This window comes from Gastrolobium bilobum, unplaced genomic scaffold (genome assembly GCF_033153095.1).
Source record: "Gastrolobium bilobum isolate Gb01-03AN ecotype WA unplaced genomic scaffold, APGP_CSIRO_Gbil_v1 utg803, whole genome shotgun sequence".
In the NCBI taxonomy this organism is placed as follows: domain Eukaryota; kingdom Viridiplantae; phylum Streptophyta; class Magnoliopsida; order Fabales; family Fabaceae; genus Gastrolobium; species Gastrolobium bilobum.
Genome location: NW_026897871.1, coordinates 284,937 through 309,886, shown reverse-complemented (window position 1 = coordinate 309,886; position 24,950 = coordinate 284,937). Strand labels below are relative to the sequence as shown.

The following is a 24,950-nucleotide window of genomic DNA, read 5'->3' as shown; positions in this document are numbered from 1 at the left end:
CTCCCATATTTAATGTGAAAATATTAAATATGGAAAATGATAACCATATAAAAGTGGAAATAAATATAAATTATTAAATATAGAAAATTATAACCATATAAATATGGAAATAAATATATAACTGTGGATCAACATAATCGATGTAACGGTGAAATTGATTGATATTAATATTAATTGGTTGTTACAATATCTTTCCCCTTATTTGATTAGGATTATCTTTTTTATCTGACTAGGATTCCTATGTGATTAGGATTTGATCACACAGACAATTTTATTGATTATAACTTATAAATACCTATTTGGGCTTTAGCCCATTCTCAGTCAATAAGCCCATTAGGGCATGATATAAACTATGTTCGGCTGATTTTTAATCAAATTCTAAACGTCCTCAACTCCCTAAAAATTTTCCACCTGCTTAAGATTTCAATCTCAGCTATATAATCTTACCAGGTCTCTTTTACGGCTGGAGTTCGAATTTGAGGTGGATTTTGCCTTTCAAAATCTCTGAAAACAAGTAAGTCACACCACTCATTATTATTCCTGTTTGATTTTAATGTAATTAGGTTTTCTAGTGAATGGGGTTCACTCTGGTATGTCGTCCAAAAAAGTGGCATGCCGTATTTCTCTTTGAAAAAGAAAGCTATCATGTTTGTGAATCACAGAAATTTTAGAAGCTAAAAAAGTTTTACTTTTGGGTATAGTTGTTTGAATCATACGTTCACTATTGGATATTGTCAATCCATGCGGCACTCAAGAAGGGATTAAATTCAGTAATGGAATTTTTTTTGAATAATTCTTTGCCAAAGTAAAACTGCATAAAAAACCTTCTGAGATTGTAGGAGTGAAAGAACATGTATCAAAAAAATAAAAAAGAACCCAGGTCTCTGACCCTAGGCGTCGGGCACCAGGTCAACCATCCGGTGCACCTCAACAGGCACCGGGTGCACCACCACGCCTGGCGAGGTGCATCTCAACAGGCGCCGGATGCACCACGCCTGGCCTCAGGTTCACCTCGTCGGGCCCGAGGTGCACCGGATGGTTGACCTGGTGCCCGACAAGGTGCACCTAGTTGATAAACTCAATAGAAATAACTTCACTAAAGATATAATTGCAAATACAAATTAATCCCAATTTACAATTGAAATTCATTTCCTCAAACCTTAACTCTAAGGCCCAAAACCCCAATCTCTATTCAAACTAACCTCTTAGGTCTAAGATTCCCAATTGTTTCTTGTTTCTATTGTTAACTCTAAAAATAAGTTAAATTATTAGGTTTAAGTCTATACCCTAAAATAATTTTTGATAACCTAACTAGTATTTCTCAAAGAGCAGAAAGGTGAAAATTAAGCACAATACTTCTGAATGTAATCTTTTCGCTCCTAGACTTTGCCTAGAGGGATCTGTGTGTTTTTTGATTTCCAAGAGCTTGAGAATATATAGACATAAATCCTTCTAAATGATTTTCTTATATGACTTTATCTTCAATCTTCTATCTTACTATCCATTGTCTTCTTGAAGCTTTACCACTTATCCTAATATTCAATCTTTCAAATATAGGTATTTTATCCTTCGCACTACCTTTTTTTAATATGGTCATCCCCTACAATAAACACTCAACAAACCATCAAATTATAATAGCTTCAATTGTGAGTCATCATTAAAATATTCTAAGGCATAGGGTCCAATAGATACTATTTGCTAAGCCAGCGATTCTTAGATGTATGAATAGTGTGATTCTTTATCATCGATAATAATCACACAATATAACTATTCATCAATTTCAACTTGAGAATTGGATGAAAGAAAAGCAAAATGCATTGATTTTACTGTATTTGATTATTCTATGGGAAAAGTGTTTCTCGTGCAACTTGTTCTGACAAAAAATGACATTATTTTGGGTTTAGGAAAAAAATATTGTTGTGGGAATTTTATTTATTGCAATATGAATTTTTCCAAAATGTTCTATTTTTTTTTTCAAACGCTAAGGGGGTGTTTAGTACCCAGATTATTTTTGAATTCTTGGGAAAGCTTGGTAGAGAGAATTAAAATGTCATGTTTGGTACCAATAAATGCAAATCTTTCCCCGGTAAAAAGTTTGCCTGGTTTTTGTTGTTATGTGTAAATTCTTGTACGGTTGCCTTGTTAGAAAGTCCATAGATTAGTTGGTGTAGTTTTTTACCTGGGGAAGTAAAAAGTAACCAAAATAATATGGACCAATTTAACCCTACATTTTTGTCTACTAATTTTGAATGAAAAAGTAAAGGTGGGTTATTTTTGTAAAATAACCCCACATTCCTACTACTATTTCACAATCACTCAAACATCAACTCATAAACTTAATCAAATATTCCCGGGACAAATTTTGGTCAACCAAACACATTTTTGTAACTTATTCGGAAAAAAATATTTCTCACCACATTCCGGCAAAATTATTTTCTCAGTAAATTTTTTTTTCTCCTGTATCAAACGCCCCTAAGGGTTTCAATAGTTACTCACACCTACTCTATGCATCTCATTTGGCTATTTCATTGCTCTCTTTTGATTTGTCTGAAATAAATACTTTTGACATTCTCTTGCTTACTAATTATATACCTTGTTTGGCTATATCAATGCTTTGATTTTGTTCTTCTAAAACATATTCTTCAGTCACTTTATTTGACTCAATTATGGCTTATGATTTTGTTTTGAGACTTTTGGTTAGTTGTTTTGTTGATTCGTAGTTACTAATTTGAAATTATTTCAATGAGCATGATACATCATTAATATGAAATATTTAAAGCTATTTTTCATTGGCATGGATCCTCTGATGTCATTTGTTAGAGAGATATAAAATCATTAGTGTAGCCTCACCAAAAGGCTTAAGGCTTTGGGTTGAAGTGGTTCTTTACATCAGAGTTGGAGTGACCAAGTGGTCACAAGTTCAATCCTCACCGCCTTTCACTTTTTGGTGGAACTAAGTAAGCACAAGATAAACCAAAATTGGGCCTGTGCAATATCCACGCTTCAAGCTTAAAGAGCTTTTGCGTAAGGGAGTGTGTTAGAGAGATATAAAATAATTAATGTAGCCTTACTTATCGCCTTAAGGCTTTTGGTTGAAATGATTCTTTACATGGTATCAGAGGTGTAGTAATCAAATGATCTAGAGTTCGATCTTCACCGTCCCTATTTTGTGGTGGAATTAATTAAGCAAGAATAAGGTAAATAAAAAATGAGCCTGTGCAACATAAGGCAGACAAAAAATGGGCCTGTGCAATATCCATGTTTCAAGCTCGAAGGGCTCTTATGTGAGGGTATGTGTTAGAGAGATAAAATCATTAATGCAGCCTCATCTAATGCCTTAAGATTTTGGGTTGAATTGGTTTCTTTACATCATTTATCAAGAGATTAATGGATATTGTTAGAGAAGTATGAAACCATTAAGGTAACCTCACCCAAAAGTTTAAGCTTTTGGGTTGAATTGGTTCTTTACATGGTATCAGAGCCTCAATGTCACGGGTTCGATCCTCATCATCCTCCACTTTCTCTTGTCGAATATCTTGTCATAGGTAGGTGGACCTGTGCATTATCCACCCTTCATGCCCCAGTGGGCTCTCGTGTGAAGGAATGTGTTAGAGAAGTATAAAACCATTAAGGTAGCCTCACTCAAAAGCTTAAGCTTTTGGGTTGAATTGATTCTTTACAGATATACATTTATTAGAAAACTTGTAAAATGAAGAAGAGTGATCATTTTAATTGTTGATTGTTGATCTATTACTCAGATTTTCACATTACGTGATCACGTTAGAGGATTTATTCCCATTTTTCGTTGTCTCTAAATCTTGTAATTCAATACAATTTCTGATTCATGGTTTGAATTGCAATTTAATAACCTTATTTTTTGACGGAATATCATAGAAAGCCCCCCTAGTGGATGTGTTTATTATCCCTAGTCTCCATATCTTAGTTTGTTTTTTTCTTATTCATTTTTATATTTTCTTGTTGGCATTGCTAGTCTTCTTTTTCATTATTTCATCACATATCTTAGATTATAATTCTTCCAACTTTGCATGTAGTCTATTAGCTTCATTGTTCAATTTTTGCATCGAACATGCGTATCATAAGATCCCGTATACCTCTAACAAAGATTTTAATAATATTTTGGATGCAAAAATAGATAATATTGTTAGTTCTGTCACAATTTTCGGACAAGATTGATACGTTCCTTATTGGTGTTGATTATTAGTGTATTAATTCCAGAGAATAAAATTATCTTAAATTTGATATTTTGATAATAAGATTTTTGTGTTTTGAAAGTTCAAGAATTCTTTGTTATGAGAATATCAAGGTTCTTGATTCTTTCCTAATATAAATTCAACATGAATGGGATTTAGAAGATTAAGATTTTTATTATATTAGATTAGTACTTAACCAATATTAGTAGTATAAATATATCAATGGTTTGCATGTGATAAACACATTTATCATATATAATTAATTATATTTGGAGGTCTATAACTTAATTTTCTTTTCCATCTTAATACACTCTCTAATGTATGAGTGATCTTCTCTTAGTTATTATGGCAGCGAATACTTTGTCCACAAGAGGAACAACTAGGCACGGAAAATATGCTCTTGGATCGCTTGATGATAGAGATATGTTTATATGTTCAAAAGACCTTGCATTGGAACCTTGCAATAAGAAGTCATCCCACCAAACACTTCATAATCAAATGCTGAAAGTCCACAACTTAAGGAATGCTAGTGCTCAAAGTCCACAGGTAAAGTGTCAAGCACTAAGTACACTTTTAAAATCTTATACTTTTGGATGGAGGTTCATCATTAGTTTTATGTTTTTGACATGCCTTTTCATGCGAGGATACTAAGGACTTGAAAAACAAATAATGTGCATGCTTATTTTAACTTGAAAAAGGGTATTCTGATATATTATAGAATTGTAAATAATCTGTACAAAGGGTTCTCTATTTATAGAGAATACTTGACCTAATTTTGACCTAATGGGCTTGGCCCAATACAACAAATAAATGACTAAATAATAACTAAATTATTATTATTTACAACACTTCCCCTCAAGCTAAGGAATAGATATTTATCATTCCCAGCTTGCTAGTGAGTTCTTGAAATCTGTCTGAAGGAAGCCCCTTTGTTAATAGATCAGCTAATTGACGCCCAGTGGGAATGTATGGAGTGGTAATCAACCCGCTATCAAGTTTCTCTTTGATGAAATGGCGGTCAACCTCAATATGTTTAGTCCGATCATGTTGAACTGGATTATGAGCTATACAAATAGCGGACTTATTATCATATAGCAGCTTCATAGGTCCCTCACATTTTATTTTGAGATCATCAAGTACAATTTTCAGCCACAGTAACTCACAAATGCCTTGAGCCATAGCTCGAAATTCAGCTTCTGCACTTGATCTGGCAACCATATCTTGTTTCTTACTTCTCCATGTCACCAAGTTACCGCAAAGAAACATGCAATAACCAGTGGTAGAACGACGGTCCGTCACGGATCCAGCATAATCAGCATCTGTGTAGACTTCTAAAGATGGATTGCCATCACGTCGGAATAACAATCCTTTACCAGGAGTACCTTTAAGATACTGAAGAATTCTCTCTACTGCCTGCATGTGTTTTTCTTTTGGATCGTGCATAAACTGACTGACAACACTAACAGCATAAGCTAGGTCTGGTCTAGTATGGGCCAGATATATCAATTTCCCAACTAGCTGTGATATTGTCCTTTATCAACTGGAGGACTCTCTTCTTCATAGCCCATCTTGTGATTCTGCTCAATAGGAGTATTAGAGGGTTTACAACCGAGCTTTCCTACTTCTTTGAGAAGATCAAGAACATATTTCCTCTGGCTGATAAAAATTCCTTTGCTTGAATGAGTTACTTCTATCCCTAGGAAATATCTCAGTTTCCCAAGGTCTTTGATTTCAAACTCAGAGGCAAGCCGTGTTTGCAGAATCTGTCTCTCCACAAAATCATCACCTGTGATAATAATATCATCAACATATACAAGGAGCACAGTAAGCTTCCCATTTTGGGAGTGCTTGAAGAAAAGAGTGTGATCTCCTTGACTCTGTCTGTATCCTAAGGTCATCATAACCTTAGTAAATCTTCCAAACCAAGCACGAGGTGACTGCTTCAATCCATACAAGGCCTTTTTTAATCTACAAACTTTATTTTTCCCCTTCAGAGAATCAAAACCAGGCGGGATTTCCATGTAGACTTCTTCTTCTAACTCACCATTGAGGAAAGCATTTTTCACATCAAATTGATTTATATCCCAATTGTAATGGGCAGCAAGGGATAACAAGATTCTCACTGTATTCATCTTTGCAACTGGAGCAAAGGTTTCTTCATAATCAATGCCATAGGTTTGAGTGTAACCTTTGGCCACTAATCGAGCCTTATATCTCTTAAGAGTGCCATCAGAATTATATTTCAGGGCATAAACCCATCTGCACCCTACTGCTTTCTTTCCGTTGGGTCTATCAATAACCTCCCATGTTTTATTTTTCTCCAAAGAATTCATCTCCTCTTGCATGGCTTGAGCCCAATTCCTATATTTCAAGGCTTCATGTACTGATTTTGGGATTGCAATAGAATCTAGTGCTGAAACAAAGCTTTTGTGCTGCACAGAAAGATTAGCAGAGGAAACAAAGTGGGAGATAGGGTATTGAGTACAAGAGAAACAAGTTTTCTTGTGACAAGATCTTTTTCCTTTTCTAAGAGCAATAGGTAAGTCATCAAAAGTAGAAGCAATGGGTAAGTCATTAGAGATATCAGAAGAAATAGACAAATCATGAGAGGAAATAATATTAGAATCAGAAACAGGAGATTCAGGAGACTCAGAAGAAATAGGAGATTCAAGACTTACCAGTGGTTCAGACGATTGAGGTTGCTGGTGAGACAGTATGGGTTGTATCTCAGGTGTATTTGAAAGTTCTGACACACCAGGAGCAGACACACTAGGAAGAGAGAAGATTGATCCAGACTCAAAGAAGGAAGGAGACGAGTCTTCTGAAGAATTGTTCTCCCCCTGATGATGGGGACCCAGGAAATAAGATTCAGATTCTTGAAAGGTGACATCCATAGAAACAAAAAATTTCTGACTTGGTGGATGATAACACTTGTACCCTTTTTTATAAGGGTTATAACCAAGGAAGACACACTTAAGAGCCCTAGGATCCAACTTACTCCGATGTTGTTTATGAACATGGACAAAGGCAACACATCCAAACACTCTTGGTGGAAGGCTCTGCAATATGGGAACAGAAGGAAGGAAGGAAGTCATGGAATGAATATGACTGATATTGTTAAGGACCCGTGAAGGTAAACAGTTGATCAAAAAAGTTGCAGCTAATACTGCTTCTCCCCAATAAGAACTAGGAACAGATGTCTGGAAAAGTAGTGCTCTAGCAACTTCAAGAAGGTGACGATTTTTCTTTTCAGCAACCCCGTTTTGTTGAGGGGTATCAACACATGTGAGCTCATGAATCATACCTCTGTCTGAAATGAATTGTGACAGGCGTTGATTGACGTACTCAGTACCATTATCAGATCTGAGTCTTTTAATACCCTTACCAAACTGAGTCTCAACCATGTGATGAAACCGAATAAATATCTGTGGTACTTCAGACTTGTCTTTCATCAAGTATATCCATGTTATCCGAGTACAATCGTCAATAAAAGAAACAAACCACCTTGCACCTGAAACACTGTGCACTTTAGAAGGGCCCCAAACATCAGAATGGATAAGAGAAAAAGGTTCCTTGCTTTTAATAGTGCTAGAAGGAAATGACACTCGATGGTGTTTTGCAAATTCACAAACATCACAATGAAAGGTCTCAACCGACTTATTGAGAAACAGAGAGGGGAACATAGACTTCAAAAGACTAAATGGTGGATGCCCCAGACGCTTGTGATGGAGCCAAATCATAGACTCTGAAGTAGAAGGATGACGTGTCATTAATAACTGATTTTTGCTAGCATGGTCTGGAAGGAGATGATACAACCCATCCTGTTCATTAGCAACTCCAAGTGTCTTCTTCGTGGTAAGATCCTGAATAAGACAATGAGAAGGAAAAAATGTGATAGAACAATTCAAATCAGTTGTAAGTTTTTGAGTGGAGATAAGATTAGTAGAAAGCTGAGGAACATAAAGAACATTTTTAAGAAACAAAGAAGGTTGAATTTGAATGTTACCAGAACCAATAATTGATTTATGGGATCCATCAGCTACGGATATAGTATGACTACCAACAGTAGGATGATAAGAACAAAACAACTCAGTACGACAAGCCATATGATCAGTTGCACCAGAATCCAAAATTCATGAGGTTTTAAAATCAGTGCAAGAAGCAAGAAGAGATATAGAACGTGTGCTCTTACCAGATAAGATCGAAGAACTATCATGCTCGGCCATTCTTTAACAAAAAAGTTAACAACCAGCGATAAAATCAACCAAACAGAATATCAAATGACCTCTGAGCAGAAAAATAATCACAGATCTAGACAGAAGACAAGAAGACGAGAAGAATGGTGGTGGTCCGGTCCAAAAACACGGCCGCACGCGCCTCCACGCGCCGGACAAAGGAGCTGCGAGTGGGATTCACTCGCCGGGAAAGGGGCGGCGCGTGGAGGGGCTTCTCCGGCTGAGATTTTTCTGGTGTGGTCGTCTGGTGAGCGCGCACTTGTCTGTGGGTGGTCGCGGTTGAAAAGTCGCCGGAAAGTGGTCCAAACGGTGAAGACAGATCTGATTGGAGGCGGTCGGAGGTGTTTCGGTCGTTTGTGGCGAAGGAACAATGCGTAGAATGATAGAACGGAGGAAAAATAAGGTCAACAATGGTCCCCTTGGTCCAAAAGGTCCCTGGAAAAATTTTCCGATGGCGGCAAGAGGCAAAGAAATTAGGGTTTTGTTAAAAAAAGAAGATAATATGTGCGGAAGCAAAGCCCTCAGATCGAGAGCTCTGATACCAACTTGAAAAAGGGTATTCTGATATATTATAGAATTGTAAATAATCTGTACAAATGGTTCTCTATTTATAGAGAATACTTGACCTAATTTTGACATAATGAGCTTGGCCCAATACAACAAATAAACGACTAAATAATAACTAAATAATTATTATTTACAACATTTTATGTTCAAGAAAACTCATGCTTTCGTCTTAATGTCATCTATTAGTAATTTAGCGCCTCAATTATGTTCAATACTATCAAATTAGTCATTCTTTATTAAATAGAGGGAACTGAAGGTAATTAGAGGGGTGTGCAAAAGAATTAAAAAACTGAACTGAACTTAAAAAAAATCTGGTTTTTATAATCCAGTTATGCTTTTTAAAAATAAGTTCTTCAACTGAATAGTTTATGAAAAACCAGTTCATGAACTAAACTGGTTTATTGACTGAACTCGTTTTTAAAACCAGTTTAAGAACTAAACTGGTTTACAAAAGCATGAACTGAATTGTTTTTCTTTCTTCTTCTTTTATTTTTTATATTTTTTTCTCTCTATTTTTTTTCCTTCTTTTATCTTTATTTTTATGGGGGTGACTATATTTACTACCATTTTAATTTATCACTCTTATTACCTATTTAGTTAACATTGGATCAATTTGAAATTAATGATTGAAAAAGAGGAAAAATTAAGTGTCGTTGATTTCAAGTTGATCCAACGGTAACCAAATAAGTAGTAAGGCTTAAAATGGTGGTAAATATAATATTCCTTTATTTTTATTATTTTATTTCTCTTATGTATTTTTCTCTCTTTTTTTACTTTATTTTCTTTTTAATTGTTTATTGCTTCTTTTTTTCAAATTTATGCTATTATTATATTTATAATTTTTTTTCCTCAATATTATCATACTTTTCATATGGTTTCAGAGCTGGTTTAGAGGTGTGCAAAAGAATCACTAAAAACACTTCACTTATTTTGAACTGAAAACTAGTTTTTGAAACTGAAAATTAATTCATGAACCGAACTAGCTTTTTTTCTCTTCTTTTTTCTTCTCTATTTCTCCTCTTATTTAGTTATTTACTGTCTTTTTTCTTTTTTATTTATTATTTTTTTTTCTCTTCTGTATTTTTATTTCTTATTTATTTTTAAATATTTATTTTTAAATTTAAAATATCATTTATATATATAATTTAAAATTTCTTTTTTTTTCCTTCATTCTTTTTGTAATTTTTATTTGGATTCAAAATTGATATAAAAAATTTGCTTTGGGAGAGCTAGCCCCCCACTATGATGTGGATGTTTCCGGCTCGAACATGATTGCCTCTTGTGGAGGATACCTGTGGCTTATCTATAAAAAAAAAATTGATGTTAAAAACCAATTTAGACCTGGTTCTGAACTGAACTAAGCTGGTTATGAATCAGTTTTTAGAACTGAACTGAATTAATAAACCAATTCAATTCTAAGAATTAAATTGTGTTTTTCCAATTCAATTCGGTTCGGCAAAGAAACCGAACCGAACTATGCACACCCCTAAAGGTAATGGAGCCCTTGGTTTTGAACTGAACTAAACTGGTTATGAATCAGTTGAGAACTGAATTGAACTAATAAACCAATTCAATTCTAAATACTGAATTGTTTTTTCCAATTCGGTTAGGCAAAGAAATCGAACTGAACCAAACCATAATGGAGCCCCTAATTCAGGGGATAATTTGATGACATTATGCATAATTAGGAGAGTAAAGTGATGGCACTTTAGGTTCTTGAGAAAATATATGTAGAAAACTAATTTTTTTTTTTTTTTTTTTAATGTTTTGTATCTTTTGTCGGCAAAATAAGAGATTGCCCTTTATATTTTACTGAAATATAACTTAATTGAGATGAATAGAAAGGCAAGGATTAAAACTTTTGACCATTTACTTATAGAGACTGTGATACCTTCTCAAAGAATAATTCTTCAAAAATTTTAGAGACCCATAAATAGTTTTATATTTTAATACTAGTATGAAACATTTTTCTTTTCTTTTCCAGAAGAAAAGAAAATTTGACCAGTATGTGAACGGTGGAAAATTCGCTTCTAGTAGTAGAGAAAAGGAACCCAACCAGCCCCGCGAGAAGTTCTTACCTTCCAGGGGTAATCATCTTCCAAGACCTGTAATTCCCATTGGACCTAGGTTTCAAGCAGAAGTTCCAAAGTGGGAAGGAAAAGCCAACGTAAGACATCATAATAGTGATGATGATTTGAAGTGGTTGGGCACCCAAATTTGGCCAATGTCAGATATTATTGAAACCAATACAAATAGTATTGGGAAAGGTAGGCCTGACTCATGCTACTGTAACTGTCCTGGATCAGTTGACTGTGTTCAACAGCACGTTGGTGAAGCAAGAGAACTCCTGAAATGGAAGATTGGTACTGCTTTCTCAAGTTGGAAGTTTGATGAAATGGGTGAAGACGTCTCAAAGTCGTGGATATTGGAAGACCAGAAGAAATTTGAATCTCTTGTGAAATTAAATTCGCTATCAAATAACACAAATTTTTGGAAGCTTGCCGTGGAGCACTTTCCATCCAAATCTATGAAGTGCATGGTAAATTATTATTATAATGTATACATCCCTAGACGTGTGAGCATGGATACAAGGTCTTCCTTTGGTGTAGTTGATAGTGACGATGACCAAAATGAGAACCGCATGAATGAAAGTAATAGTGATCCAACTACTTTTAAAGTTGTAAAACATCAAGAATGGAGAGATGAAATGGATGTTGAAATTGAAGCGAGAAATAATACTTGGGAATTGTCAAATCTTTCCATAGGCCACAATACCGTTGGTGTCAAGTGCGCCTACAAGAAAAAGCTGAACAAGGATGGTGGCGTTGACAAATTCGATGCGTTTATGGTGGCTAAAGACTACAAGCAAGATTTTGGAGCAAACCACAAAGACATGTCCGCGCTAGTTGCAAGACTTCACACAATCCGGTTGGTGATTGCCTTAGCGGCACAAAAGTCGTGGCCTATATATCAAATGAAGTCTACTTTCTTGCTTAGTGATTTTCGAGAGCAGGAATTTATTGATCAACCTGCTGCATATGTGAAACCTGATTGTGAGCATAAAGTATACAAATTAAAGGCGGCTTTATATGGGTTAAAGCAAGCGCCTCAAACTTGGTACAATAAGTTTGATGCTTATTTCTTGAAAAAAGGATTTAAAAAGTGTCCTTACGAACATACATTGTTTATTAAGGTTGTTCACGGTGGCAAATTATTTTTGGTTTGTTTGTATGTAGATAATCTCATTTTCACTGGGAATGATGTAGTTATGATGAAGACTTTCAGGAAGTCCATGAAGTATGAATTTGGGATGATAGATCTCGGATTAATGCACGATTTTTTTGGCATTGAGGTTAATCAATCTGGTCGTGGTACTTTTGTTTGTCAAAAGAAATATGTGCAAAAGATTTTGGAGAAGTTTCACTTGAAGGATTGCAATTCAGTGGCTACACCAATAGAGGTTGGATTAAAGCTTACCAAAGACCTTGATGGAAGAAAAGTGAATAATACTATGTACAAACAAATTGTGGGGAGTCTCATGTACTTAACAGTAACAAGACCAGACATCGTGTATGGTGTTAATCTTGTTAGTAGATACATGGAAAATCCCACCGAAAAACACCTTCAAGTTGTAAAGCGTATTTTACGATATTTAAAAGGGAGTACAACTCTTGGGTTGTTTTATAAAAAAGGAGAAAGTTCGGATTTGGTTGGTTTTACTGATAGTTATTATGCAGGTAATATTAAGGATGAGAAAAGCACCTCGGGTTATGTATTTATGTTTGGTTCGGCCGCCGTTTCGTGGTCTTCAAAGAAACAACCGATAGTCACTCTTTCAACAACAGAAGCCAAATTTGAGGTTGTCGCATCTGGTGCTTGTCAAGCTAATTGGTTGAGAAAAATTCTTGGAGAATTTCAACTCAAACAATATGAAGCAACAATGATTTTTTGTGACAGTTCAACAATTAAATTTTTTAAGAATTCGATTTTACATGAGAGGAGCAAGCATATAGATACGAAGTATCATTCCTTGAGAAATCTTACAAAGGATGGTATCGTTGATCTTGTTTCCTACGAAAGTGGATATCAAGTTGTTGATTTGTTCATCATGCCTCTCAAATCAGGTGTATTTGAGAAGCTTAGGAGCTTACTTGGCGTATGTTCCATGGAGAATGCAGTTTAAGACTAGAGGGTGGAAAGGTTGAAAAATATTATTTTTATTATTAACTAAAAAGTTGAATAGGGTGTAGTAATGGATTAGTTATTGGTTTGTTTGTTTTAATTTCTTGGTATTTGGCTATAGGCTTATGTGATTGTATGATGAATAAGAAAAATATTAAACATGTTTCAACTTATACCAATGTAGGAATAAGAACTTTAATACTCATTATTAACCCTTAATTCTACTTACATCTATCAATTCACGTTTATTTTCATTTCCAATCAATTCAAACAAGTCTGAACATAGAGCCCGTTTGGATGAGCTTTTTTTCCTTCAAAAGCTGCTTTTTTTAAGAAAAAAAAGCACTTCTCGAAAAAAGTCTATTTGTATGCCTGCTTTTAAAAAAAGCAGAAGTCATAAAAAAAGTCAAAAACTTACTTTTTTCGAAGGCTAAAAATTTTAGCTTCTAAAAAAAGCCAAAGTCAAAAGCCAAATATTTTTTTTCAAAAATCAGATATTTTTCTAAAAATCTAAATAGTTGTAGCTTTTATAAAAAGTACTTTTTTAAAAAGTGAATACAAACATGCCCTTATTAATCAAGTCTATATCATGGTTTACCAATATCCTGAAAAATAATAAGTTTTTAAGGATTTTGAGAGCATGCATATTACCCGTTGTTACAAAGAATGATTTGTATTGCAAAGAATTCTTGTGCCATAATGATTTACCTATATCTTGAAAAACATGAAGTCTTTAAGGATTTTGAGAGCCATATTGATCGAGTTTGAGGGCAAGTATAGAAAACAAGAATGTAGAATGTAATGAATCTGTTTATATTTTGTAGTTTGTTTGGATTGACTTTTTTTCTTCTTCCAAAAGTTACTTTTTTTAAAGACAAAAAGTCATTCTCGTTATAAACTAGTGTTTGGATGTCTATTTTTAAAAAAGAGAGAAGTCATAAAAAAAAGTCAAAAATCTATTCTTTATTGAAGCTAAAATTTCTAGCTTCTAGAAGTCAAAAGTTAATTTTTTTTTTTCCGAAATTCAAATTTACCCATGCCTGATCCAATCTCATCGTTGCCATTGTCACCACCACCTCCACCATTGCCCTTGTCGCTGTTGCTGTTAAGGGTGTTCATCAACCGATCCAAACCGATTCAAACCGCGGTAACCGAACCGAAAAACCGATAATCGAATAAACCAAAAATCGAAAACCGAAAAAAACCCGTAAATTTTAATTGGATTGGATCGGTTTTTGGATTGGTTGATGAAAACCGATCCAATATATTAATTTTCCTCTACCTACTTGGGTCTTTCCCTAATCATAGCCTAAAAATTTGTAAATCCAAGACCCATTAACCCATCAACTAAACCCAAGAGAAAATCTAGTCATATCTTATTAACACAATTTTATCTTTATAGAACTTCATATCTCATTGCCAAAAAAAAAAAAAAAAAACTATATTATAGTTTACTAATGCTTTTGTATTTCAAAAAAAAAATAAAAAATTACAAAGCCAATATATACAATATATACAAAAGATGTTATTTGCACAACAATCATGAAATAAATTTTAGGATTTTCAAAAAACCGAAAATCGATCCAATCCAAACCGAAAAAAATTGGATTGGATTGGATCGGATTTGAAAAAATATCCAAACCGAATGGATGATTATATGATCAAACCGAAAGGATTGGATTGGATGAGTTTTGCTTCCAAAACCGATCCAATTCAGACCGCGAACACCCCTAGTTGCTGTTGCTGCTACCACCGTAACCCCAACCCTAAGTCCCTAACCAATTTCATCTCCTCTGCAGCTTTCGTTTCCGTCACCATTATCACAACACCCTGCTATCATTACCACCACATCGTCATCGTTGTCACCACTATCACTACTACTCTGCCACCACCTATACTATTGTCATTGTCGCCACCACCCTACCATCGTCACCGCCACCATATTGTCGCTACCACTCCATCATCACCTATACCAATGTTGTTGTCGCCGCATCCACCACCACCACATTGTCATTGCTACCACCTTGCCACCACCGTTATCGCTGCCGCCACCACCACGTCATCGTTGCTACCACCTATACCACCATTGTTCCCACCACCGCTGTCATTACTATGGCCTTCACCACAACTAAATTTGTTCTCATTATTTGTTTTCACACGTCAATTTTAGTAATTTTATAGATGAAAAATGTTTTTTAATTTTAACATCCAAGTAATATATTTAGTCAAAAATTCTTTCATGTGCTACATCCAAATGCAAAATAGCATTAACTTTTGAAAAAAGTCCATACAAAATAAGCAAAGTGTAATTATTTTTTTTAAAAAAAAACTCATCCAAATGGACCCTTAATATATTAGAATAAATATTAGGAATGAACTTATGAATATAGGTAGTCTTTGATTTTGTGTGTTTGAGAATTATTATTAATATAATGTTTGTTGTTTGACCATGAGTGTTATTATGTACGATGGTAAGGTGATCTAAAAAAATAAGCTTGGATGGAATGTTTGATTGCTTAACTATACACAATTTCATGAAATCTAGTATTATAAAAATAGTTTTTTTTTATAATAAAGAAAAAAAGGTCAAAGTTAAAAGTTCTCATAAGTAGTTTTTTTTTTTTAAGATGTATTCTAGTTTTTTGGAGTCCTTATTTATTTTATAGTTTTACCCTTATGTTAAACTTGTAATTATAAATTTTATCAATTCCCTAAATAATCTATCCTAATAAAAAATTATTTTATCTTCTTTCCATCAAAACCATCAGAATATCTTTATATAATTACCAAATAATGTTTAGCTTTAATCTCTTTTTTTAACTTGAGATTAAAATTAGATTTTATCTTAAAAAAATTTGTCAAGCAGACTCGAAGAGAACAACCAATATATATATATATATATATATATATATATATATATATATATATATATATATATTATATAAAAGACACTATCAACTTATACTAAATAATAAATCTTACATTCAGTTTTAACCATTATGGTTAATATTGATTAAGTTATTTTTATTAATTAATTATTAATTTTTAACAACTTATAACTGTTAGATTTATGAAAATCAACGGTTAAGATTTATGAAAATCAACTTTAAGCATTTTATTTTTATATTGGGGTACGGTTAAGAAGTCTTGAAGTCTTGCACCAAATTTTGATCATTGATTTGCTTAGGTATAATGGTTCACATATATAATAAATCAGAGTCGTTAGATGAAAATAGGATCAACAATTAAGATTGAGAATATAACTTATACCTGTGTAAAATATTCCTAATTATATTTATGAGATTAATGTTTCTCATATTGTAATGGGTGTGTTCATCAACCAATTCAAACCGCGGTGGCCTAACCGAAAAGTCGATAACCAAAAAATCGTAAATAAAAAAAAATGCATATTTTAAGTGGATTGGATCGATTTTCGATTTGGTTTGTGAAAATAGATCAAATTCAAGCTGATTTGTATTATATATTTATTATTTTATTATTTTGCATATTTATTAAGATTGGTTCTGGTCCACTCATTTTTCCAATGATGTAGAAGAGTTTATAGAAGAATTTGTAAAGATAGAGATAGGTAATTTACTTTATTCTACTTGTATAATTTTTTAATTTATATCATCTTTTTATTTTTTAGGTTTGTAACTTTGTATGCCTGAAATTTTAGGTTTTTCGAAAAATTAAAATTTGATCCAATCTAAACTGAATAAAATTGGATTAGATTGGATCAAATTTGAAAAAAATTCAAACTGAATGGATAATTAAATGATTAAATCGCAAAGATTGGATTAGAATTTTTGCTTCAAAATCGATCCAATTCAAACCGCAAACACTCCGAACATACGCAAAATTGTGTGGGGCCATGTGAGGAGAAGATAAAAGAAATAAAGGGTCCCACATACTTTTGTGTATGTGTAGGAGATAAAATTATTTTCAACAATATAAGAAATATTAATCCTAATATATATAATTTTATCTTTTATGGCATGAGAAACGATAATATATATATATATATATATATATATATATATATATATATATATATATATATATATGGAGTTATCATTTCTCAAGTTGTTGGATGTCCAGTTAGGAATGATAACCATACATAGGTGGATGAAAGCATTAAATGCGGGGAATAAATGCGAATCAACTATCAGGATTACTAGCTGGACGTCTAGCAACTTGAGAAACGACTTTACCTATATATATAAGCATGTGACACATTGATCTTTTTTTATCTAATGGCTCTCATATGAGGTGTCAAATTTCAAATTTGACACTGGTATCAAAGGATCCTACCTCTATATATATATATATATATATATATATATATATATATATATGGCATAGGGTCTTTTGACACTGACACCAATGTCAAACTTCGAAATTTGACACCAAATCTGAACCCTTGATTTTACTAACATCTAACAGTCTTAATATCCCCTGTCTAAATGTCACGTGACTCCTCTTTCTATTCTTTTTTTCTTCTTTCCTCTTCGCTCTCGTCTGTTGCGCACTTCCCTCTTCTTTTCTCAATTTCTTTTTTTCCATTTCCTCTTCTTCCTCATTTGTTTACAGTATCAGTAACTCGCAAAAGAAACAAATCGGCGAAGAAATAAGAAGAAGAAAAGGGAGACGAAAAACAATTATCTTTATCTTCTTTTTTTTTCTCGCTCTTGGCCTCAACCTTCTTGGAGCCCCATTTCTCCAAAGTAAGTTACCCTCAATTCTTTCTTACTAAACCCAAAATAGAAATTGTGTCATGCGCTCAGCTGAGGTAGGGGAGGTAGTTTCAGTATTAGAAGACTGGGAAGGACGTTTTCACCTTCCAAGGTCGATACACAGGTATCTTGATTCTGATTGTTTTATTGTTTGAGATTTTATTTAATTTTATCCAATTTTACCAACAACAAAAAACATATGTAGCATGCATGACATGTTCTATTTTGGACAGATTATAATTTTCACTGGACAGGGTGACAACATTCCTCCCCCTTTGATGACATTTGATGCAACTGGATTTCCTCCAGAGATATTGAAGGAGGTAAGTTTATTCTCTCCTGTTATATGTAATAACTTGTTTTTGTAATTCGCGAAGTACAGCTTCATGGCATGTCAGTAGATGTTGGTGTTTCTGCTTATGTCTAAAAGGCATGTTTTCTCAGCGTTGACTGTTTAGTATATGTAGTGCACAAAAAGACATTGTTGACGGCTGTTGAGTACTGTTTGTATAATGTTTCAAATGCTTAAGACTAGTAACATAAATATCCTTTATTATGGTTATTTTAAATGTAGAAATAACAACTGAGGATAAACTTTTCATTGTTATATCAGCTCAGAAGTAACTCACGAGATGTGATTGAAACTCATGGTGTTTAGGCATGACTCTGTTTCGTGCACACTTGGCATTAAATACAGGAGAAAAATATTTAGGCTTGAAAAAGAGAGATGAGCACCTGGGTGGACTACAATATAAATAACAAATAAAATATTGAGACAATTGGAATATGCATATCTTGCTAAATAAGAACATTTGCAAAATATTAGTTAAATAAGAAAGTTTTTTAATTATGTAAGTTTCAGTTTTTGATTTCTCTACTAAACTCTTTTTGTGCATAATGGGTATTTCATATTTGTGTAATACCTTCAATCAAGTTTCAATTTTTTTTTTCCAAAGCTGCATGCTTCTAAGTGATTGGAATATGTTGTTAGTATTTCTTCATGATAGTAAGATATTAAACCAATGCCAATTTCATTTAAATTTTTCACAATTGAACTTGTTGTAACATTTATCATTTTTGAAACTTAGGTTACCTTGTGATTTTCTATGTAGTTAAAGCTTATGACATAAGCCTACTCCTAATCTCATTGTTTCAAAGCTCTGCTTAGGTGTGACCTCAATCACCATTCAAACAATTTCTTCTCTTTTTTTTTTTTGAATTCAGCTCACACTTGAATTCTCCCAGGAACCAATGAACTGCACGCAGCAGGCATTTCACGTGTTATAAGCTTCAAAAGATATAATAATCAAAGTATATAGGTATATCTAAATGTGAGAACTTCTGCGCTCTCCAAATGTCAAGTTTAATGTTAATGTAAATTATTCCTTGTTGTCGCGATGTTCGTTGAATAGAGTTGCAAAGAGATACTAAATTAAAAGAAATGGATAAAAAAGAATGAGAAATGCAGAGAATACCAAATCAAAAAATATTAGCGATGAAAGTTAACAACTGGTAGAACCAATTTGATGTATAATATGAACAAAATTAGTACACATGGTAAGAATACTATAAAAGCTTGCTAGCAAACTCTTCACAACCATTCTTCTTTTCACAAACATAAAAATATGCTTGGTATTTTTTATTTTTTCAAAACAAAAAACAAAAAATAAAAAAAATTCATTTGATTGGTAATTATTTTTGTTAACTTTGTTTTACTATTTCTTCAATTATATGTAAAATTTTAAATATATTTTGAGGAAAATATTTTTAAGAAAACAAAAAAACTGTTGAATTATATATATAATTTAAGGGTTGTACCTAATTTGCTAACTACAAATTATCAAAAGAGGTTAAGTTTCTTTTCTGACTCAGAATTTATGGCAACATTACAATGTAATGTTATTGAAAGTTGTCTCTGAATTGGCCACAACAACATAAGGCTGCAAATCACACTTACACACGACCAACCGAATAAGAACATCTTGTTTGCATGATTGACATGAAAATTTGAAAGCTGTCACGTTCCATATATGACAGAATTTTAAAGGAAAAGGACAAAGAGAAAAGAGAAATGAATTTTGAGTCAAGATAGAATTCACATCTCATTACTAAACATTTGATATTTTGTGTGGTTGAAACATGGAAAACTTAGTTGTAAGAATGTAAATGGCATGGCATACAAGCAGGAGAAGAACCTTTTTCAATTAATAAGGGCACTTTTTAAATATCCAGCAAACATATCAGTTGAATGCTTTTTTAACATATATATATATATATATATATAAAATTGTTGTACATGCAGCAATAATAGGTGTATAGTTATGATTCTCACATTTAATACTTTCACCTTTTGTATGGTTATGATTCCTCATATTAAATGTTCTAACCTATATATATGGATAAATTTTCATAGCTGCACATAAAACAGCTGCAGAAAAATCAAACCCATACATATATATATATATATATATATATATATATATATATATATATATATATATATATATGAGAAATGATATATTTACCACATATTTTCGTTTACATCTTACAACTGCATCTTAACTGTTGATTTTCGTCAATCTGACGGTTATAATCTATTGGGAATTAATAAATGTGATTCAATAAATTATAACTGATAGATTAACGAAAATCAACAATTAAGCTGTGATTATAAGAGGTTGTAAACGAAAAAAGGTGGTAAGTATAACCTTCTTCTTCTCTCTACATATATATATATATGGTTTATCGTTTTTCAATTTGTTCGAGATTATTTTATCTCCGGTTACTAAATCATATCTATACAAAGATGGAATAATGGTGATAAGAAAGAGAGATAAAAGAGGAATCATAATCATTCAAAGATGAATCAATTAATATAAGGAAATAAATAAACAGTTTTTGGGTGGACAGAGATAAATATATCTCAAGCTGCTTGAGAAATATTTTTCTTATATATATATATATATATATATATATATAGGTCAGGATCATTTTACATCAGTGTAAGTTACACTCTCAATTTCGTCCGTTGATCCCACTGGATACAAGTGAATCAATGGTCAAGATTGAATGTAAGACTTCTAACTCTTACACCGGTGTAAGAATATCCTACCTTATATATATATATGGAAAAAATATTTCTCCGACAACTTGAGATAAGTTTATCTCCGGCCACCCCAAAATTACATTGTTTTGTTTATTTGTTTCCTTATATTAATTGATTCATCTTTGAATGGTTATGATTTTCTTTTTCTCTCTTCTTTCATCACCATTGATCCATCTTTGTACGGTTATGATTTAATAACCGGAGATAAAATTATCTCAAGCAACTTGAGAAACGACAAGATATATATATATATATATATATATATATATATATATATATATATATATATATATATATATATATATATAGGGTCAGGATCATTTTACACCAGTGTAAGTTACATTCTCGATCTTGTCCGTTGATCCCACTTATATGTAAGGGTTCAAATTTTTTAGCAATGTGAGCCATTAGATACAAGTGGATCAATAGTCAAGATTGAGTGTAAAACTTCTAACTCTTACACCAGTGTAAGAATATCCTGCCCATATATATATATGAAAAAATATTTCTCAAGCAGTTTGAGATAAGTTTATCTCCAGCTATCCCAAAACTACATTGTTTTATTTATTTTTTCTTTAAATTAATTGATTCACCTTTGAATGTTTATGATTTCCTTTTTCTCTCTCTTCCTTTATCACCATTGATCCATCTTTGTACGGTTATGATTTAGTAGTCGTAGATAAGATTATCTCAAGCAGCTTGAGAAACGATAAGTCCATATATATATATATATATATATATATATATATATATATATATATATATATATATATATATATATATATTGGGTGGTACAAAGCCCCCCGAGAACAAAAGACAAAACTACAAAGAATTAATTCGCCGAAGTCTTGCCATTCCTATAGTATCCTCATTGATAAACTGAATAATGTCATTCAGAATTAGATCATAGTTTGAACTCCATTATAAACGAGAATGCTTTTATGTAAATAGAGGATCCCAAAATAATTTGGAAATTTGATTCATGACTAATTTTACTAGTGCACCCCCTTTCTCTTCAGTTTTTCTATCTAATTACGAGGAACCCACTTTTTGGACTGCAGATTAGGAGAGTGCCTCATAAACTGTATCACACGCCAAATACCTTGTGAGTTGTGTTTTTTTTTTTTTTTTTTTTTTTTTGAATACTGTTAGTTGTGTTTTTTAGTTTCACAAGAGAAAAGAATATTTAAAAAAAAAAAAAAAAAATCCTTTTGGACAACCTTTCCTCGCATCTTCTTGTGCGTAGTGATTTGCTGAGTGATTGAGACAAGGTTGAAAGGTTTCTTCTCCTTCTTTCTTCGTGTAAGCTGATTGAGAAAGTTACATAGAAGAGATAAAATGAAGTATAAAAATGGGAAATTTTTTATTTGAGATGGCTAAATCAAAGACATGAGAATATTTTCATATTTACAATATTGTCATTAATGAGAACATGTTCTTCTCCGTATATTACATGTTCCTAAGAGCAAAAAATTATAAACCAAACCAAAAACATATGGGAGTTCTGTTAGGAGTCGCACATATGCAAGTGGAACGGTGGTCCTAATATTTGCATTAATTTCCCCTATAGTGAAGAAACATATTTGCATTAATTTCCCCTATAGTGAAGAAACTATCATTCATGTCCTTCAAGATTGTTCCCAAGTCAAAAGATTATGGATAGATTGGTTTGGTAACAGGGTTCCCAATGATTTCTTCAATATAGACCTACATGAATGACTCATCAGGAATATTAGTAAGGATTGGAATCATCAAGACCAAGCTGATTGGAGAGATGTTTTCTTTACAACTTGCTGGCATTTATGGACTTGGCATAACCTTCAAATTCATGATGATAGCTTTCGGAGACCAATCAGAGAAAAGTTCGTAATTTCTGATTTTAAACGCTCTTACTTGATTAAGATATAGCGGAAGACTTCAATTAAAGTATCACCAAAGTTATTTGTAGCTAGGTGACTTGACTTTTTCCCCTTTTGTACCTCTATGTAAATTGCCTTGCGTAAATTATTATCCAAATTATTATAAGTGTACAGTTTCATACCTGCACAAAACTCCTTACTTAACATACATGTGACCAAATTGATGATCAAATAACTATCCAAAAATATAACTGGTACTAGTTTGGATAGAGTCATATGAATAGCACAACGACTGTAATTGGACTAATCAGGGATTAAAATCCACATCTTTAATGTATTTCTTGAAAAAAGAAAGTCCAACAACCAGATATCCATATTCATAAATTTGGAATCCATCCATGGATTCCAACATGATTTGACTCTGTGCCCATTCTTACCAACTTAAAACCTTAAATGTACATGCTTTCGCATACACAGTCCAAACATATATCTGCAATTCCTCATGTACATATATGTCTTTCAAAGCATATACAACGCATACATCATATACATATATCCATTATAATCATACGTCATGCTACAAAACCATATACCATTGTTGTGATACAAAATATAAACATACACAAAACATGTCTATGTACAAAGTATATAACTCCTATCAGCTCGGGATATCTACCCATATATCACTCTTTTTCCTTTAGAGGACTCTTCAGCTTCTGCATGGGTACCTGAAATATATCTCCAAATGGAGTGAGATTGACAATCTCAATAAACTCAGGGTTTATGGAGCAATCTCCATTCATGAGTTCACTTCCTGCATGAAAGGTCAGATACATAGCATAACATACATCATATAACCATAATCACATATGTAATCCAATCAAAATCAGCATCATCCAAGGGTTGTCCGAACATATAAATCCCCCAAGGAACATGCATACAAAACCAATCCAATCGTAATTTGATTCCTCCAAGCGTTGTCCCATTGGATAAATTTCCAAAGGACAGTTCACTTCTATGGGTAGTCCCACTGGATAAATTCCCCACAGAAGATTTACAACTTATTGACTAATAATTGATCAATCATATAACATTCTTTCAATCACCACATCCTTTGTCAAATCATATCATCATATCACTTATCAATCATTCATCACATCACTTGTCAAATCATATCATATAGTCACATGTACATATCCTATATGAATGCAACTATACTAGTATCTAACATACATCAATCATACAGACATTAAGACACAATCCACTGGACCATGGTGGAACAACAAGCTAGGAGAAAACTCCTTAAACTAAGAGCTTACTTCTCAAAGCTTTTAAATCACGCATACTTGCAAAACAAGAAAGCCATGTCAAATCCTCCGAAACTAGATCAGGAATCACTATATCACATAATTCACCAACCAATTGCAAAGAATATACACACGTCAACTTGACTATCACTTACTCCCATTATATAATAATACTTATTAACTTATCATACTTGATAATTCATTTATATGACATCACATTTACATAAACTCTTACAAATTGAAGACTTAACTCTTTAAATCTACTTATGATATATCCAACATAGGATTTCGAGTTCGGTTCACAAATATCATAATTTCCTCCTTATTTTACCTATGTTGGCCGAATCATCACCATGGCCAAATTACCCACTTGACATGCTTTTATATACTAATTTTATGCTTATCCAATTACTCAACCTCACTCTAATACATATCAGTGACACAAAACATCATTTAACATGAATTAAACAACACTAGTACCCACTTTACTCAAGATGACCGAATGACCATATATAGGGCTCCATGAAATTTTCAACTTTATACATATAACCTATTGGTTCACTTCACTATATAATCATCAACAATCAACATTCCATCTTAATATTCAATTAAACACATCATTAACCCATTAAACCCCCTTGGCCGAATGGTATAAGAAGGGAAATCATCCATTTTCATGGTTCATTTAACTTTCAATGAATAACACCACATATTCATCAAATACTCATGGATTCTCATCATTCATTT

General features: G+C 32.8%; 1 long non-coding RNA gene across 1 annotated transcript; it reads left to right on the top strand.

The window, feature by feature from the left end:
* Positions 1-386: 386 nt before the first annotated feature.
* Positions 387-18,540, top strand: LOC133310952 (uncharacterized). The gene is made up of 3 exons (XR_009751508.1): positions 387-514; positions 4,552-4,757; positions 18,165-18,540. It is a non-coding gene; the product is annotated as an uncharacterized LOC133310952 (long non-coding RNA).
* Positions 18,541-24,950: the final 6,410 nt, after the last annotated feature.